Source organism: Saimiri boliviensis, chromosome 9 (genome assembly GCF_048565385.1).
Source record: "Saimiri boliviensis isolate mSaiBol1 chromosome 9, mSaiBol1.pri, whole genome shotgun sequence".
NCBI lineage: Eukaryota > Metazoa > Chordata > Mammalia > Primates > Cebidae > Saimiri > Saimiri boliviensis.
In genome coordinates, this window is record NC_133457.1 from 6477870 (window position 1) to 6496868 (window position 18999).

General features: G+C 43.2%; 1 long non-coding RNA gene across 1 annotated transcript; it reads left to right on the plus strand.

Annotated features, from left to right (window-relative positions):
- The first annotated feature begins 2210 nt into the window (after positions 1-2210).
- LOC141585568 (uncharacterized) lies at positions 2211-18213 on the plus strand. The gene is made up of 3 exons (XR_012519099.1): positions 2211-2332; positions 11204-12635; positions 15288-18213. It is a non-coding gene; the product is annotated as an uncharacterized LOC141585568 (long non-coding RNA).
- Positions 18214-18999: the final 786 nt, after the last annotated feature.

Consider the following 18999-nt stretch of genomic DNA (forward strand, 5'->3'; position numbering starts at 1 on the left):
GCTCAGCAGTGAAGTTTGCCTTGCAATTTTATTAAGACTGTTTTCAAGGGATGGGGTCCTTCTCTCTTCCACTGGTAAAATATGCAAACCTTTACAGATATGTGCAGTGAATCCTAAGTGTCCATTTGCAACTGGTAAAAGAATCTAGGGCTTGACAGACCACACATTCCCACATATAAAGAAACTCTCTAGTTTTGATAGATACCGCTTCAAAGACTTAAAATATATTTTTTTAAAACAGGCAGTACATTTTCTGAATGACTATTAATAAGATATTAAGAGCCAACAGGAAGGATGGATTTTCAAATCCAATAATGGAAAGGGGGCACAGGTCAGAGAAACAAACTGACTCAGAGGGCTGGAGAGATTGAAGGACATTTGACTTTAGCATGACTTTTGAGACGTGAACTTGTAGCCTCTAGAAAAGTAGGGAATGCAAGGGTTTCTAAGGGCAAGAACTGTGGAGCTAGGAATTAGGCAGAAATAACTGGCCACCATCTGCTATGAGAAGTGGCCTTGTTCTACTTGGGGTTGAGCTAAAAGATTCTCCATAGAGAAGGTGGTACCTGCGTTGTGAGGATCTAAGCAAAGAAGAATGGAGGAACAATGTTTTTAAAGGCGTTTCATGAAACCTGCTGCGGTGGTGGCAAGAGTAGCAGTTCTAGGCAGGGAGTTCTAGAACTGGCTTTCCCCAAGCCCAAGCTGCACCAGGTGTGTAGTGAGATGGATGGTGTGCATGGGTAGAAATTCCCAATTGGGGGCCGGGCGCGGTGGCTCACACCTGTAATCCCAGCACTTTGGGAGGCCGAGGCGGGTGGATCACGAGGTCGAGAGATCGAGACCATCCTGGTCAACATGGTGAAACCCCGTCTCTACTAAAAATACAAAAAATTAGCTGGGCATGGTGGCGCGTGCCTATAATCCCAGCTACTCAGGAGGCTGAGGCAGGAGAATTGCCTGAACCCAGGAGGCGGAGGTTGTGGTGAGCCGAGATCGCGCCATTGCACTCCAGCCTGGGTAACAAGAGTGAAACTCCCTCTCAAAAAAAAAAAAAAAAAATTCCCGATTGACTTCGCATTGCACTGCTCCAGGGGTATCATTCACGTGTAGCTTATGTTTATGGGGCTGGGCTCTAAGAGTGATAACCATATAAACTTACTCCCCATCGTGCTATTCCCGACTCCTCCACCCCAGCATAGTGCAGTGGAGAGTACTGTCCATTATGGAGGTGAAAGTCCTGGGTTTTGGCGTTTGGATGCGTTTGGTTGCAAGCAACAGGAACAACTCAAATAGTTGAAACAAGAGTGGTGGTATACTGGCTGTGCACTCCAGGGTTAGAGCTGGCCCCTCTGTTTCCATCTTTTGATATTGTCTTTGCGTTAGCTTCATTACTTCCTGTTGCTATGTGATGAGGGTTGGAGTGTGTGTGTGTGTGTGTGTGTGTGTGTGTGTGTTGGAGGATTACATCTGAGTGATATTTTCCTTGGCAGCCCTGCTGGAACCACAGGGAAAAAGTAGAGGAATAGTTCCTTTTAGGGGAGAGGTACTGTTATTTTCTAGATTATGAATGATGTGAAAACCACAAATAAAATGTCCAACAGACACTTGAAGAGGGTCGTTGGTGGGCCTTTAACAGTAGTATTTGTTAAAATGTATGTTAAAAATTACTTCTTTAAAACATTTTTCTTCTTTGTTGAAGTAATTTCACTGTATTCTTAAGGAAATTTGACATGAACAATTTTGTTCATAAATCTTCTTTTAAAGTCAATTTACAACTGTAATTAATATGGATTGCGGACTGATTATACAATTCTTCTAGGAATGAATATGACTGGATTAGGCCGTAATGAGTATTTTATAGAAAAGTCAATACATGGTGTGTGTTTTCAGTCTTTGTCATCTGGTTCTAGTCTGTGTTTGGCAACAGGGTTTTTTATACGTGGCTCTGTCAGTGCAGCCAAAAAACCTTGCATACTTCACAACTTGACACTCTTTTTGAAGATTTAGTTAGGGACTGAAGCTTATAGCACATGCTGCTGGATTAAGCATCTAAAGTGAGAGTCTCATGGGCCCAAAATATCTCTTGTACCCACACATTTCCTGGTAGGCCAAACTTCACAAAATAAACACAGATGACCTCTCTCCCATCCAGTCTTCCGGAAAGTTGAGAAATGATGCAACTTTTTGGCAGTACGACATGACACATTGCTGTACTTGAGCAGAGCACAGGCTCCCTTCATTCTGCATCACCATGGATAAACAAGCATTTACATTTGCACCATCCAGGATTTGGAAACAAAAATCTCATCCACTTTAATGAGACTAGACATTCGTAAGTTGCCTTGACTTGGGGATGAACAAGTTGACAAGTGACAGCGGGGAAGTCTCGTGGTTGTTTCACAGTGACATCAAAGATACAGGAGAAAGTAGAAGCTGGTTTTCCTGTCAATACCTTGGTTTCCTTTTCATTCTTCATTCCCTCTGCATGAAGGAATAACAAAGTCTGGAATCAATATAGGGTTCTTCTTCTGAAAGGCTGAGAGTGTTTTCCCACAGAGGGATCTGGCTGGTTTTGTTCTTTGCCTCCGCAGGAGAGTGTGAGCTGTGAGATTTCCTATTGCTCTTTTATCTCCTGTGTGTCTCTGCCATTGGCCTAGCCCTCAATTCTGTTTCCATTGTGGGGGTAGGGGGCTTATTCTGATTTCTCTTATTCATTCAGTAAATATAAACAGTCCTTTACATGTTGATTAGTGTGCTATGTGCCTTTTTTGCAACCTCTTTTGATTATTCCATATACTTTTTTTTGAGACAGTGTCTCGCTCTGTCGCCCAGGCTGGAGTGCAGTGGCACGATCTCGGCTCTCTGAAACCTCCGCCTCCTGGGTTCAAGCATTCTCCTGCTTTGGCTTCCTGAGTAGCTGAGACTACAGGTGCATGCCACCACGCCCAGCTAATTTTTTGTATTTTTAATAGAGGTAGGGTTTCACCGTGTCAGCCAGGATGGACTCGATCTCCTGACATTGTGATCTGCCTGCCTCAGCCTCCCAAACTGCTGGGATTACAGGCGTGAGCCACCTCGCCCCGCCTATTCCATAGACTTTTTTTTTTTTTTTTAATTCCACGATGGCGTAGATATCCTCTGACTTGTTTCTCAGCGGTTTGTGTTTTAAGATTTTCTTTTTCCTGCAATTACCCATTGACTCTGTTTTCTCTACTTCTAAAAAGACCATCCATACTTAGAAGTTCCACAATTCACAATGATAGTGCATAAGTAGGCACAACCTAGTTAAATAATTTTGGGGCTGGGCGTGGTGGCTCACAACTGTAATCCTAGCACTTTGGGAGGCCAAGGACAGTGGATCACTTGAGATCAGGAGTTCAAGCCCAGCCTGGGCACCACGCTGAAACCCTGTCTCTACAAAAAATACAAAAATTAGCCAGGCATGATGGTTCATGCCTGTTGTCCCAGCTGCTTGAGAAGGCAAGGCTGCGGTGAGGGGAGATTGCACCATGGCACTCTAGTTTAGTTTAGGGGACAGAGGGAGACCCTGTCTCAAAAAAAAAAAAAAAAAAAATAGAACTTTGGGCCAAAAAGTAGCCCAAACTACTTAATTTGTAAGATTCCTTACACTCTGTTTCCAACTTATTTCTCCAGTCTATTACTTTTGATAATGCATTCTGTATCATAGTGCTTCTCAAAGTATATAAAGGTCGAGTTGTTTTCATTTCCAGTCTGTTGAGGTCTGATATGTGGTCCTAGTGTGCGTGATGAATGTGTAACTTGAGCAACATGCAATTCATCATATGAGCTCTATGTGGTCTATGTCTCACAAGGAGAGGAGGCCACTGAGTGCACAGTAAGTTGCGAACGTTCTTACAGTCTACTTTGTTTCTTCATTTACATGTTCACAAAATGTAACAAACAATTCACAGTCCACTAACCGCAGTTTGAGTAGTGTAGACTTGGGGCTGTATCTCCCTCAGATTCTCCCACTTTTTGAACAAACTTTGAATGTTATTGCTTTTGAACTTTGACCCTAAGTCTTCCCCCAGCCTGGGTGCCCTGTTCTCCTAACTTTGCCCGGCCTATCCTCGCTTTTCTGCAAAATCCCACATTAAATCTTTTTTAAATTGAGAAATAATCCACATAATATAAGGCACCATTTTACAGTGTAAATTCTGTGGCTTTTAGTACATTTACAGTGTTGCGCAACCATCAGCATGACCTAACTCTAGACAATTTCTGTCATCCCTAAAGAAACCCTGAACCCTCCAGCACGCACTTCCCTTTCCCCCTCTGCTCAGCCCCTGGCAACCACCACTCTCAGTTTCCACAAACATTCCTATGATGGGCCTTTCACGTCAATGGAATCATATGATATGTAGCCTTTTGTGACTTAACATTTTCTTTTTTTTGAGATGGAGTCTCACTCTGTCACCCAAGCCGGAGTGCAGTGATGTAATCTTGGCTCACTGCAACCTCTGCCTTCTGGGATCAAGCCTCAGCCTCCCGAGTAGCTGGGATTACAGGCGTGAGCCACTGCACCTGGCTAGCATAACATAACATTTTTGAGATTCATCCATATTGCAGCATTTATCAGTTCTTCCTTCTTATGGAAAAATAATATCCCATTGTATGGATCTACCACACTTCGTTTATTTATTCATCAATTTACCGGCATTTGGGTGGCTTCTACTTTTTGTTATGAATAACACTGTTAGTAACAAGGACTAGTTTTATTGTGGATATATTTTCATTTCTCTTGGGCGTATATCTTGGAGAGGAATTGCTAGATCTTATGGTACCTCTATGGTTAACTTTTTGAGGAACTGTAAACCGTTTTCCAAAGTCACTGCACCATGCATGCCCACCAGCAATGTATGTGGGTTCTAATTTCTTCACATTCCTGCCAACACTTGTAATTACTTTTTTTCTTTTAAAAACATTATAGCCATCCTATTGGGCACCATAAATATTTTTTTGCTGTGAACTCATCTCTGATTCCTTCTCCCAGAAAGAATCAACCTTTTTCTCCTCTCTGATCTCACAAGACTACATAATACAGTAATTATCAGAGTAGTTATCTTTAACCTTTATGGTGTGCTAGGTACTATGCTAAGTGCTTTACATGTGTGAGGCATTAAATCCTCATATAGCCTTTGGGACGTTGGTTTTACTGTCTCCACTTTACAGAAGAGGGCACAGGCAGAGAGAGTAAATTATATAAAATCCTGCATCTACAGGAGTGAAAGCTGGAATTTCGAACTCCTGGGCCTATCTGATCCCAAAACCAATGCTCTTAAATGTTAGTCTCTCAATAAATGGAAACTATTAATATTTTGAAAGCCCTCTCTTTTATAACAGGACCATGATGTTTTATTAGAACTGGCAACATTTCATTTCTAAGATTTGGTGGAATTTTATCCGTAGTTTACTCAAGAGTATTTCTACAGCATACAGTCAACAGTTCTCATTTTCCTATTCAGATGGGTCTTATATCTAAGCTTCAGGAGTAGATTCTCTTATTCTAAGGCTTATATCATACCCAACACTTTGAACCCTGCAAAGCGTCATTTATCACTGAACATCTACCAATCCTATCATACAAATGGACGTACTTGTTGATTTCACCTTTGAATTTGATCTTGAAGAAGACTATTTGGAATTTGCTCAACACGTGTTTGTTAACATGTCTTCTCCAATTAATATATACTATATATGCTACAAAGATATTCTTTTTTTTTTTTTTTTTTTTTTTTTTTTTGAGACGGAGTCTCGGAGTCTGGCTTTGTCGCCCAGGCTGGAGTACAGTGGCTCAATCTCAGCTCACTGCAACCTCTTTCTCCTGGGTTTAAGTGATTCTCTTGCCTCAGCCCCCGAGTAGCTGGGATTACAGGTGTACACCACCATGCCCAGCTAATTTTTGTGTTTTCAGTAGAGATGCAGTTTCACCATGTTGGCCAGGCTGGTTTTGAACTCCTGACCTCAGGTGATCTGCCCACCTTGGCCTCCCAAAGTATTAGGATTACAGGCCATGCCTGGCCTAAAGATATTCTTTGCTTTCTGTTGATTTCCTCTTTCCCTCAGGGAAATGAGAGGATTCAAGCCACCACTTCACTGCTTAGGAAAACTATTGTCATTCTGTGTTCTTGCATTAAAAAAATTTTTCTTTCTTTCTTTTTTTTTTTTTGTTTACTGTAACACACAAGCCCTAATTATTATGTTACTGAGTAGCTCCTGTAACCAGGAGCTACTAGAGGTGTGTCTTAGGTGAGTTTCTTAATCTCCCCACACCTCTATTGCCCTAATCTGTAGAATGGTGGTTGTAAAACACCTTATATCATTAGTTTGATAATTGTAAGATAAATTTATATCTGTAGATACACGTGTGTGTGTTCAAAGTAGTAGCAAATGAAAGTAAATAGTAAATCTTGTAGTAAAGAACCTGCTTAAATTATTTGATCGTGAAATGCTTCCTTCCCCACACATTTTTCAAAACAACACTTCTAGACATAATTCAGGAGTCTGTTTTTTTTTTTTTTTTTTTGAGACGGAGTTTCGCTCTTGTTACCCAGGCTGGAGTGCAATGGCGTGATCTCGGCTCACCGCAACCTCCACCTCCTGGGTTCAGGCAATTCTCCTGCCTCAGCCTCCCGAGTAGCTGGGATTACAGGTATGTGCCACCATGCCCAGCTATTTTTTTGTATTTTTAGTAGAGACGGGGTTTCACCATGTTGACCAGGATGGTCTCGATCTCTTGACTTCGTGATCCACCTGCCTCGGCCTCCTGAAGTGCTGGGATTACAGGCTTGAGCCACCGCGCCCAGCCCAAGAGTCTGTTTACTGCAACTTTCCCTCCCTCTCTCCACCTTTTGTCACCCCTGTGATGCCTTCCCAGAAGGAGTTAAGCACTTCCTCCTCCTTCCTGCTCCGATCATGGTGTGTCATGGCATTTAGAATGCTGTGTGGCAATTTATCTGTTTACACATCTGCTTCTTTCTGAGAGCAGGGCCATATCTTCCTTATTTTTGTATATCCAATGTGATGCCCCAAACCTAAAAGGTGTATAATCAGTGTTTATTGATTTGAATGATCTGTCACTATTATCTTTGCCATGTGCCCGTTACTCAGAGCCCTGGGTAAGAACAGTAATGCACGTTGCTCTGAAACAGTAAAGAGGAAAAGCAAGCTCATCCCTTCCCCGTGCTTCTTGGGTTGAAAATCCAACACACATAAATATCTTTACTTAAAAGGACACTGTGAGTTAGTATCGGCATTGGATTGACACACATTCTCTCTGAATGAATCTGCCAGAATGGAAGAGTCAACTTGCTCAAGGGATTCTGTGTCAATATGGTTTTTAAGAAGAGGTTATCATGTCATCCTGCTGGATATGCTCATTCCAAAAAACTATTTTCGATTCCAAAGTGCTCTTCTTTTTCTTTTCCTTTTCTTTTTTTTTTTTGAGAGGGAGTCTCACTCTGTTACCCAGGCTGGAGTGCAGTGGCACGATCTGGGCTGCCTGCAACCTCTGTCTAGCGGGTTTAAGCAATGCTCCTGCCTCAGCATCTCGAGTAGCTGGGATTACAAGCATGCACCACCACGCCTGGCTGATTTTTGTGTTTTTAGTAGAGATGGGGTTTCTCCATGTTGGTCGGTCTGGTCTCGAACTCCTAAGCTCAGGTGATTTGCCCGCCTCAGCTTCCCAGAGTGCTGGGATTACAGGCGTGAGCCACCGTGCCAGGTCTAAAGTGCGGTGTTTTCTTCTGATGGCTTTGATCTAGCAGCAGAGGAAGACTGCTGTTCTTGTTCTGGATCAAGCTGGGACAAAACTGTGTTGGGCATCATCCTTCCTTTGATTCTGTGCTGACAGTTTTTTTTTGTTTTTTTTTTATCGTGCACACTCTTCTTCAAGCCATGCCCTGATTCCCTATTCCTCCCAGTTTCTGCTTTTTCCCCATTTCTGTAGTTGCTACCAAAAAATGTTTTAGGCCACTCTTCTCCTTTTTCTTATGCATACCACCTATGCGTGTCCTCATGGACTGATGACACATCCTCATGAAGAAAAAGCATTTCATAGAGGTCAACTGATGTTTTCCAGGTCACACAAGGTCAAAACGGAACCCAGAATCCAGATTTTCTGACATATGCTTCCCACTAGCTTTCACTCTCACTGTATTTTTTATTGTTATTTTTAAAGCTTAGGGGTGAACTTCCCTCCCCCAATGCATGTGGGCGCACGCAAACACACACACACACTCACACACACTCACACACACTCACTCACACACACACTCACACACTCACACACAAACACACACACACTCACACACACTCACACACACATACACACGCACACACACACACACACACACACACGAGTTTACTATAGAGAGAAACAGAAGTTCTCTTTCCCACAAGATATTAAGGGAATGGAAATTGTGAAGACAGCTGTGGAGAACTTCTAAGTCAGATTCAGGATTTTCCCAAAGGGTTGGGTTAAGTCCACAGGGAAAGGCAGCCTCCCCGCCTCCCCAGGGTGGCCCCGGTCTATCTGAAGGGGCCATTCTCTGGCCATCCCTGAAACTCATGCAGGCAGTGACCTCATCTTTCCCTGAGCAAGTGTGGTCACCGGCAGACACTCCCGGGGGGAACCAGGCAGGCAGGCCAGGATGTGGGAGGGTGATTCAGCAGGTAACAGCAATGCCCCGTAAGCCACCCTGTGGAAACGCCCATGAGGCCGACCCTCTCAGGCAAGTTTTAGTGGAGAGAGGCCACACTCCTATCCCCACACTATTTTCCTCAAGATGAATTTTCTGTTGTCCCCTTTAGGAGAAAAGTTTCCTATCCTGATCCATGGACCTCTGAAAATTCCTTGTGAATGTGGTCACTGCAATATGGTTCCCTTTGCTTTTCTTATGGAAAAGCACTTGCCAGCTTGATTTAGGCTCCTGCAGACGAGGTGCATCACGTTGAGCAGCCCGAGGGTCCTGTACAGTCCAGGGCCTGGTGAGTCCTCAGCTAACTCACGTGGTTGAGACATGTTTGTCAGGGAAGGGAGGGGAGAAACAGAAACTGGTAAAGGAATCTCTTCATGAACTTCCTTATTGTATTCAGAGTTGTTTGTTCTGTTTCGTTTTGTTTTTTTGAGACAGAGTCTCACCCTGTTGCCCAGGCTGGAGGGTAATGGTGCGACCTTGGCTCACTGCAACCTCCGGCTCCTGAGTGCAAGCAATTCTCCTACCTCAGCCTCCCGAGTAACTGGGGTTACAGGCGTGTGCCACCACGCCTGGCTAATTTTTTTTTTTTTTTTTTTGTATCTTTAGTAGAGACAGGGTTTCACCACGTTGGCCAGGCTGGTCTCCAGCTCCTGACCTCATGATCTGCCTGCCTCATCCTTCCAAAGTGCTGGGATTGCAGGCGTGAGCCACTGCGCCTTGCTGTATTCTGAGTTTTTAAAGCATATAATTATGATGCTGTAACTGAAACTCTGAATATAACTATTGATCTCTGAAACTTGTGAGAAATGAATGAAAAATAAGTTGATTTCTTTTTTTCTTACTTTTTGGCACTTGGATCATAAAAACTGAAATGTTCTCTTGAAGCATATTTTGCTTTCAAGGGTGTTTTTTTTCCTTTCTCAGTGGATATTTTTAGAATAAACATTAACACGCAAATTATATGGATATATTCTCTGCCCCCCCAACCCTCTTCATAATATCCTGTGAAAAGTCAGACCACAAAGGCACAAAGACCGTCTTATTACTTTTAACCTTTGGGGACGGCAGCGTGAACCACTGAAAGTCTGCTTGGGTGTCAAACTCAAAATGTACCTATGGCTTGACGCGGCCCCACACACATGCCAACGTGCTTTTTGACTTTGCTATGGAGACAGCCTTGCAATTAACAGCACGGACTGGGAAGGACACAGAGGGAGGAAAAGGGTTTTCTGAAATGTCAGCGCCTCCCTCCTGCTGACTCCCAGCCATTTGTCAGGGGCTTTTCTCTGTGGTGCTGGAGCTGGATTTTCCCACAGGTACACCCGTTTTTCAGTCCTCACTCAGGGGCCCTGCTTTTCTAGGAAGCCCTGGAGTGTGACCTGCAGCCTGGCTGGGTTTTAGGGGTGTTACCTGACATCAGTTATCTCGGTGGGAGAGTCCGTGTTGAGAAGGGAGGTGAGGTTTGGCGCTTCCAAGGGTTCCTTAGTCCCACTCAGATGCTCTCTCCATCTCCTAGGAGAAAAATACAATTCTTGGCACTCCCTTTCCTTAAAACCAAGTTTGGGCCTTTATTACCCACAAGACAAAGTCTAAGTTACTTAGGCTTGCACGCAAGATTCTTAAGAAACTGCTCTAGCGTAATCTCTCTAATTCTTTGATACTTAATGATTCACTTGCCCCAGGGACCTGACAGTGTAGCTGTTACAAAAAGCTGTGGGCTTCCAGCACATTGAGGGCACAACACAGGCTCCCTTTCTGGACTGACCTCTCCACTGTGAGCGCCGAGTGAACGAATCTTGAGATACATTCTGCCGCCAGCCATCCCCAAGTCCTTCCTGTGCTTGTTTAAAATCTGCTTTATGATGTTTATTTCATTAGAGTGAGTTTAGGCCGGGTGTGGTGGCTCACGCCTGTAATCCCAGCACTTTGGGAGGCCGAGGCAGGTGGATCACCTGAAGTCAGGAGTTCAAGATCAGCCCAGCCAACATGGTGAAACCCTGTCTCATGGTGAAAAATTAGCTGAGTGTAAGGCGGGCACCTGTAGTCCCAGCTACTCAGGAGGCTGAGGCAGGAGAATCACTGGAACCCACAAGGTAGAGGTTGCAGTGAGCTGAGATTGCGCCATAGCACTCCAGCCTGGGCAACAAGAGTGAGACACTGTCTCAGATAAATAAATAAATAAAGAGCCAGTTTAATTTCTTACATCTCCTTATCTCCCACAAGTCTCTGAACTCCTCGAAGGCAGGGGCTATATCCATTTCTCTCTGAATTCCCATTTTCTGCACAGGTCCTTGTAGGGCAGGGTTATTTTGGTGCATGATATACAGATTCCTCTCTATTCATGTGCAATCTATTCCAGTTTTGGGGGAAAATAACTGGAAAATGGTGTAAATCTAGGAAGCGTTCCAGGCAGGGTCTGCCAGCCCTCTTCTTTGCTCTGCTTATATGAATTAACTAAAGTTGAATTCATTTCTCTTTTGCAGATATGTCAGAGACTCAAATATGAAGGCCATGTTGAAATAAAAACTGGCATCAGTAAAATGGGATTCTAGCCCTAGTTCTGACACTAACTGCTTGTGCTTCACTGGAGAGATTCATTAGCCTCTCTAACCCTCAGTTTCTTCATCGATAAAATTGAGGATTTGGTTTGGGGGATGCTCTTTCTTAGGGAATATTCACAGGGTCCTCAGCAGGAGTTCAAGAAAAAGGCAAATTGAAAAGGAACTGGCCGATCCAACTTTTAGACATCTCACGCTTACGAAAGTACCCAGCAAAGACCAGGTGCATAGTGAATCCTCAACAGATGAGCGATCAGTACAATACCTCCCTGATGCCTGTTTCTCCACATACTCCTGGGGACTAGATAAACCAGACTTATCCTGCTTTTCTACTACTGTAGTCTCATTTGGAGATTCCTCCCCCTTGAGAAGCTTCTTTTCCCTCCTGGAGTGCAATGGGCTACTTTTGAGGAGGTAAGCACAGAGCGGTGGGAACTGCTTTACAAATAGAGGTCTGTTATGGGTTGAATTACATCACCCAAGAAAGATATGTTGAGGTCCTAACCCTCTGTGACCTCAGAACGTGACCTTATTTGGAAATAGGGTCATTACAGAAACGATCATGTTAATGCGAGGTCGTTAGTGTAGGTCCTCATCCAATATGACTGATGTCTGTGTGAAGAGGGGAAATTTGGACGCAGAGACAGGCACACAGCAAGGATGAGGTGAGGATACGGAGGGAGAAGATGCCACGTGACCGGCGTAATGCACTCAAAGGCCAAGGAGCACCAGGGATGCTGGCAAACACCAGAGCTGGGAGAGGCATGAGAGTCTTCACCCCTAGAGAGCATCTGGCCTTGCCAATGCCTTGATTGCTGACTTCTAGCCTCCAGAGCTGTAAGAGAACAACCTTCTGTTGTTTTAAGCCACTCAGTTTTTGCTGTTTGGTAGGACAGCCTTAGGAAGCTAACACAGGGTCTACACTGAGCTTCGCGCGGGCTAATGAAGAGAAGGGTGTGCGTGTGTGTGTTGTCAGAAGGTAATTTACATTACGGGAAGGTAATGCGCCAGCTCCTAGAAAATGAAGCAGATGCCATTCGTCCAAAAGAAAGCCTCAAACTCATGAGCGGATTCCACCTCTCTTTTCTTCTTCCCTTTTCCCTTTCTTTCTCTTCTTGCCTTGCTGCAACTTGCCTCACCAAGCTTGCAAACCCTCCTGTACCTCCCCTCCTCGGCTCTGCATTGGCTTGCTCATAAGGGACACTTTATGCTGATGTTTACTTAGAAATGTCAGTGCTACAAAACCTGGTATGGCTATAGAGGCCTCCAGGCGAGGAAGAGAGACGAAGACCTCCTGCTTGAGGGAGATCTGGGGAGGCTCGACCCCGGTGGCACCAGCAAAAGGAAGCCAACTAAGGTAAACTTTTATCTTTCCAGTTCGTAAATCCTCCTTGTGAAACTGGTATAATAGATGCTGTATAAAAACTGCTGAATTCTTCCCTCTGGAATCTTCAGGGCGCCTGACATAACCCTCACCCTCCGCGCAGTGGAAAGCAGAGAGGCCTCCCTCTGTGTGCTCCGTCACAACTTTCCACTGAATCTGGGTTCGGGCAGCTTGATTTGAAAGGAGGATTGTTCAGCTGCAGCCAGTGCCCACAGAGCTGCCAGTTACAACACTTAAAAAATACAGTACTGCTTTTAAAGTAGAGTAGAAGGGCGTTGAAGCAAGGATGCAGGGGTTCCTTGTCAAATACACTGCCCATCTGTCCCAGCTTTCCTTGGAGGAGAGGGCCGAGGCTTCCCCAAGGCAGGGAAACAGTCCTCACTGCCTCCCAACTAACATTTTTGGGGAGGAAGGCTGCTCTGTTTCTGTGCTCCCGACAGAACATTTGGGCAGATTTGAAGAGATAACTCCTTGTCCATTGGTGCATTCTCTAAGTAGTATTTACGGATTAAATACGGCCAAGATGCATGCCATAGACATCTGGTATATGCTTCAAGTTAAGTGCTGTGAAGGAGATATCATTTCTGAGATCGCAAAGAGTGGTCCATACTTTAAGAACTATGTAGAAATTATACCCGCAAATCTCTCTGCTGAGATGAAATGCAATTATAGGGGTAAATTCATATTTTAATTATTGGAAAGAAATGCATTAACAAACTATTATTGAGATATTTTCCATATAGAGTCAAGTAGGAAAACCTAAAGAGTTAGTCTTTTCTGTACTTGCAATGAAATAATGTCATCGTTTGCTACAGCAGGAGTTTTTTTTTTTATGCAAGTCACTGGAATTATTCAGCTGCTTGACTGATTTGCCTGTTACTGAATAAAACTCTTGCTCAGAAGCCAAATTGCTCTTATTGGTCACCTTCAAAATTCCATAGGAGTGCTTAGATTCAAAGAAAAGGAAGATTTCATAAAAATGACCAATTTTGTTTTGTGGGTGATGGGTAAAGGTTGGAACGGGACAGTTTCTGATTTTTCTCCGGTGATTCATACTGTTCATTTTTGTTTGTAAAACACACCTAAGGCATTTCTCTTTCTGTGTCCTTACAAAGTAGTGGGGAGGGGATCCTAACATACACATAACCTACCTTTTCTGGCTGCTGATAACATCTGTCCTTGAAGTGGATTAAGTCAGAGCCCAGGAATGCCCTTTTTGCTGTTTTTGTTTGTGGCCAGTTTTCACAGTAAAAGAAACAGAATGTAGAAATCACAACCACATTGACTTTCTGGATGCAGCCAGGAGGGGATAAAAGTAACATTTCTGCAAGAGAGCATACCATAAAAGGGGCTTGTAAAGACAAAAATCATAAGACCACAAGTACACCTCACTGAAAAAGAGGTGCATTTTTCTATTGTTTTAAGTATTGTGCAAGGCAGGAAGACGGAGAATAACGTTCAATGCATCTGCAAAGGAAATGAGTCCCCAAAATGCCCTATTTGGTGCTTTAGTTAAAAAGGACACCTGCCTCATTTACCAAATAAGCAATTTTTTCCTTCCTTTTCTAATATCAAGCCCCACTGCTGTGTGGAATGAAGCCGAGGCACTGCATTTATCACATAAACAGCTGACCGAAGTGATTTACCTTTTCCTTATTTTATCATGAGAAAGGGCAATGATTGTATGTAACACCTACTTCTTACCACCTTATTGATTATGTCTAAATGCTGACCGTGCTTTTACTAAAGAAACAATGCTATGTTCTCAGATTCTCAAAATGAGCAGGCCAGATTACCTAATCAAATCTATAGTAGGAAGTCCCGAGCTGAACAATGCACTAGCTGCCGGGTTTTGACTTCACTGTCTCCATGGTAACATGCACGAACACATTAAGAAAACTCTGAACAATTTGTCTGAAGGGTAGAAATTTGCCAAATCTTATTTAGTCTAATTACTTTGAAATTAATGATATTTTAGGTGATTAAAATGTTTCTCCAAGAATTCTCATGCAAAAAACCAAAAAACAAAAAATGAACAAACAAACAAACGAAAGACTGCATTTACTGACTTTAGTATAATGTTTTTATTTATTTATTTTATTTTATTTTATTTTTTATTTTTATTTTTTTTGAGGCGGAGTTTCACTCTTGTTACCCAGGCTGGAGTGCAATGGCGTGATCTCGGCTCACCGCAACCTCCGTCTCCTGGGTTCAAGCAATTCTCCTGCCTCAGCCTCCCTAGTAGCTGGGATTACAGGCGTGCGCCACCATGCCCAGCTAATGTTTTGTATTTTTAGTAGAGATGGGGTTTCACCATGTTGACCAGGATGGTCTCGATCTCTCGACCTCGTGATCCACCCGCCTCAGCTTCCCAAAGTGCTGGGATTACAGGCTTGATCCACCGTGCCCGGCCAATGTTTTTATTTTTAGAGTAAACTAAGTTGTGGAGGGGGAGTGACTAACTTGCATAAATTAAAATGATAAGCATTTTAACACAGGCTGGTGGTAAGAAGTCAACTGTGTAAAAAGTAAACATTTTAGTTCGTTTGATTATTTAATATACTGAGAATGCATTTCTGAAAAGTATGTATATACATTTTTCATTTAAGTATTTTCTGGTTTTAGGCAAATCATAGTAGCCGATGCAAGCTGTATACTAAGGGACTGAACCGGAATACAGCAGCGGGCTAAGCTTCAGGAATGAAAAAGGTAAGAAAAGCGACGCTCCAGAAAAAACAAATCCCACCGCTCTCTCCAGTCACATGAAATCTGGACTATCTGGAAACTGTTCTTTTCTATCAAAGGCCAAAGTGAGTGGCTCATGCCTGTAATGTCAGCACTTTGGGAGGCTGAGGCAGGATGCTTGCCTGAGGCCAGAAGTTCAAGACCAGCCTGGGCTGTAAAGGAGACCTCATCTCTACAAAAACAAAACCCTTCCCACTGCCATAGCTTAAAGAAGCCTACAGGATAGGTCAAGAAACAACCTGCTACCCTGGGGGAGTCTGTGGCAGGAATTGTATGTAGTGTGCTGGAGACACAAGACATCTCCTTTTACTCTGTAAAATTAATAACAAGAGAAGCTAGAGTTATGGAAAAGAGGCTTGGTGAAGAGTCAAAAAAATAAAGAAATGAAAAGCAAAAGCCCTGAGCTTTGAGCACCTGCACATAGAGAGCCGGAGCTCCCTCTGCAATTGGTGTTAAATGACTGAACGCAAGGCAGCGATTGTTCCTGCCCTAACTAACTAGTGCGTGATTCTGAGAAAAGGTTCAGTAGACAATGGAGGATTGGTGTAATGGAAAAGGGGCAAAATCGGAGAGAGAGAGAGAGAGAGAGAGAGAGAGAGAGAGAGAGAGAGAGGGAGAGGAAGGGAGAGAGGGACAAGGCTTTGCCATGTTGCTCAGGCTGGTCTCAAATTCCTGAGCTCAAGTGATCCACCTTTCTCAGCCTCCCAAAAGGTTGGGATTACAGGGGTAAGCCATTTGCCTGGCCGGTAATATGCATGTTGAAAGGTAAAGCATACTGATAGGTATGACTTACTTTGGAGTGCATCAAAAAATAAGATGGATTGATGGATACATCAGAGAATAGATACATGATAAAGTAAATTAGCAAAATGCTACTTGTAGCATTTAGGTGGTGGGAATGGAGACAAAGTTGTCCATTGGACGGTTGCTTTCATTTTATTCTGTATGGCTGAAAAATTTTATAACAAAATGTTGAGGACAAAAATGTTAAATATTCACTTACCTCATGACCCAGCAGTTTCTCTCCTAGATACTTACCTAAAAGAAATAGAAACAGATGTTCATACATAGATTTATGTAAGAATGTTTACAGAGCATTATTCATAATGGTTCTAAGCTAGAAAGGTATCCATCAACAATGGAATAGATATGCAAATTGTGGTATATTATACACTGGATAACTATTTAGCAATGAAAAAGAATGAACCATTAAAGAACAACATGGCTAAATCCCAAAGACTGTGTGTTGAGCCAGAAAAACCAGAGACAAAATTCAGAGAAAGGGTTTAGTACAGTGATTGCCTGTGAGGGGTGAAAAGTGATGGGAAGGGGAATAGAGAACTGTCTCCAGCGATACGATGTTTATATCACGGCCGGGCGCGGTGGCTCATACCTGTAATCCCAGCACTTTGGGAGGGAGGCTGAGGTGGACAGATCACTTGAGGTGATCTGAGGTCAAGAGTTCAAGACCAGCCTGGTCAACATGGTAAAAACTTAACTTCACTAAAAATACAAAAATTAGCCGGGTGTGGTGGCACATGCCCGTAGTCCCGGCTGCTTGGAAGGCTGAGTTTTTTGTTTTGTTTTGTTTTGTTTTAAAGATGGGATTTTACCATGTTGGTCAGGCTGGTCTTGAACTCCCGACCTCAGTTGATCCGCCCACCTTGGCCTCCAAAGTGCTTGGATTACAGGTATGTGCCACCATGCCTAGCTAATTTCGAATTTTTAGTAGAGACGGGATTTCTCCATGTTGGCCAACCTGGTCTCGAACTCTCGACCTCATGATATGCCCACCTTGGCCTCCTAAAGTGCTGGGATTACAGCCATGAGCCACCGTGCCTGGCCTAAGATCTCAATTGTTAAGCAGAATTGTCTTTCTCTGTGTGCCTATATATGACAAATCAGGCAGTAGACAACCCTGAATAGAAGGAAAAAAAGGTAACAGATTTCAGGTCAGGAATCCAACTCTAATTAGTGGGACAAGTCTATTCTTGGAGATGGCCTGTGAAAGGAAAAAAGCCACTCAATATTTCAAGGTATTTTAAGATGAGAGACAATTGTAATATCTTAGTCAATTTTTGAACAATATAGATCTCAGCCCCAAGTTCCATTGCATAGGATCATGGGCACACTAGGACATTTTCTTTGTTTTAGGAAATGTACAGATTAAGTTCCAGTGGGGAAACTAGATGTCAACTTTGATGGATTGAAATAGTTAACCTTTCCTCATAGAGAGCCTCCAAGGCCCTCTCTCTGAGTCTATTTTATACATAAGGCAAAGAAGGTGGGCTGACTTCTTTGTTTCCTAGCCTTAGCAGGTTAGAAGCAGCAAATTAGAAATGGGAGGAGGCAGTGAAATAGCCAGAGGCCGTCACTCAGACAGCAAGTGACAGCTCACAGCGGGCAGAAAGCATGAAAGGAAAGGAGAAATATAAAAAGCCAACCTAAATACTCCAGAACACAACAGTGAGCAGGGGGACTCCCACAGCTCAATTTATTTAAATAGCTCCTCAGTGCACTGCAGTGTTTTACAGACCAGTCCAAAATCTTTTTAATGTCCTAGAAGAAGAACCAGTAATGTAATGACATCCATTATGCATTGTCTAAGTCAGAGAATTGCTACATTTCCCTAAAATTTTATGTGATATGATTAGAATAATATTTAAACAGTTTTTGATCAGAGGATTGAACTTGTTATGTTAAAAAATAATTGCTTCTGTAAAATACTTATTCCCTGATTTGAAGTAAAAGTAAAGAATTTTTACTTTTAAAGATTTATGAATGTTAACTCTTAAAAATAACACATCAGGCCGGGCGTGGTGGCTCAAGCCTGTAATCCCAGCACTTTGGGAGGCCGAGGTGGGTGGATCACAAGGTCAAGAGATCAAGACCATCCTGGTCAACATGGTGAAACCCCGTCTCTACTAAATATACAAAAAAAATTAGCTGGGCATGGTGGCACGTGCCTGTAATCCCAGCTACTCCGGAGGCTGAGGCAGGAGAATTGCCTGAACCCAGGAGGCGGAGGTTGTGGTGAGCCGAGATCGCGCCATTGCGCTCCAGCCTGGGTAACAAGAGCGACACTCCGTCTCAAAAAACAACAACAACAACAACAACAACAACAAACACAGCAGGTGATATCTGGAAGAAGAAAAATAATGGTGACACCCACCTCTGTTACCAAAGCTGTTGTCTTGAACTTATTTTCCAAAAGACTTTGAAATACCATCCCTATTGTTTTATGAGGGCTTTGTATATCAACATCTGTCACAGAATTCCTTTCTTCTGTATGTCAATCGTGATATTAGATCAGACTTCGAATTGATTTTTAGAAGTTTTGTGAAAAGGAGACCCCATTTTGTGAATTTTTTACCAAGGGACACGATGGGATCAGCTCCTGTGGAGTCACGAGAGCCAAGTGTACCATTTCTTTCCAACTCTGACTCCATGTTCTCTGTTTGAAAACGGCTGCAGCGGGAGTATTTACACCGTGAACATCAACAAACACCATAAACCAGGGCTCTTTTCTTTCCTTTTTCGGAGAGCTGTTGTTAAACATTTACCAGCACACCACTGGTTCCATCAGATTCCA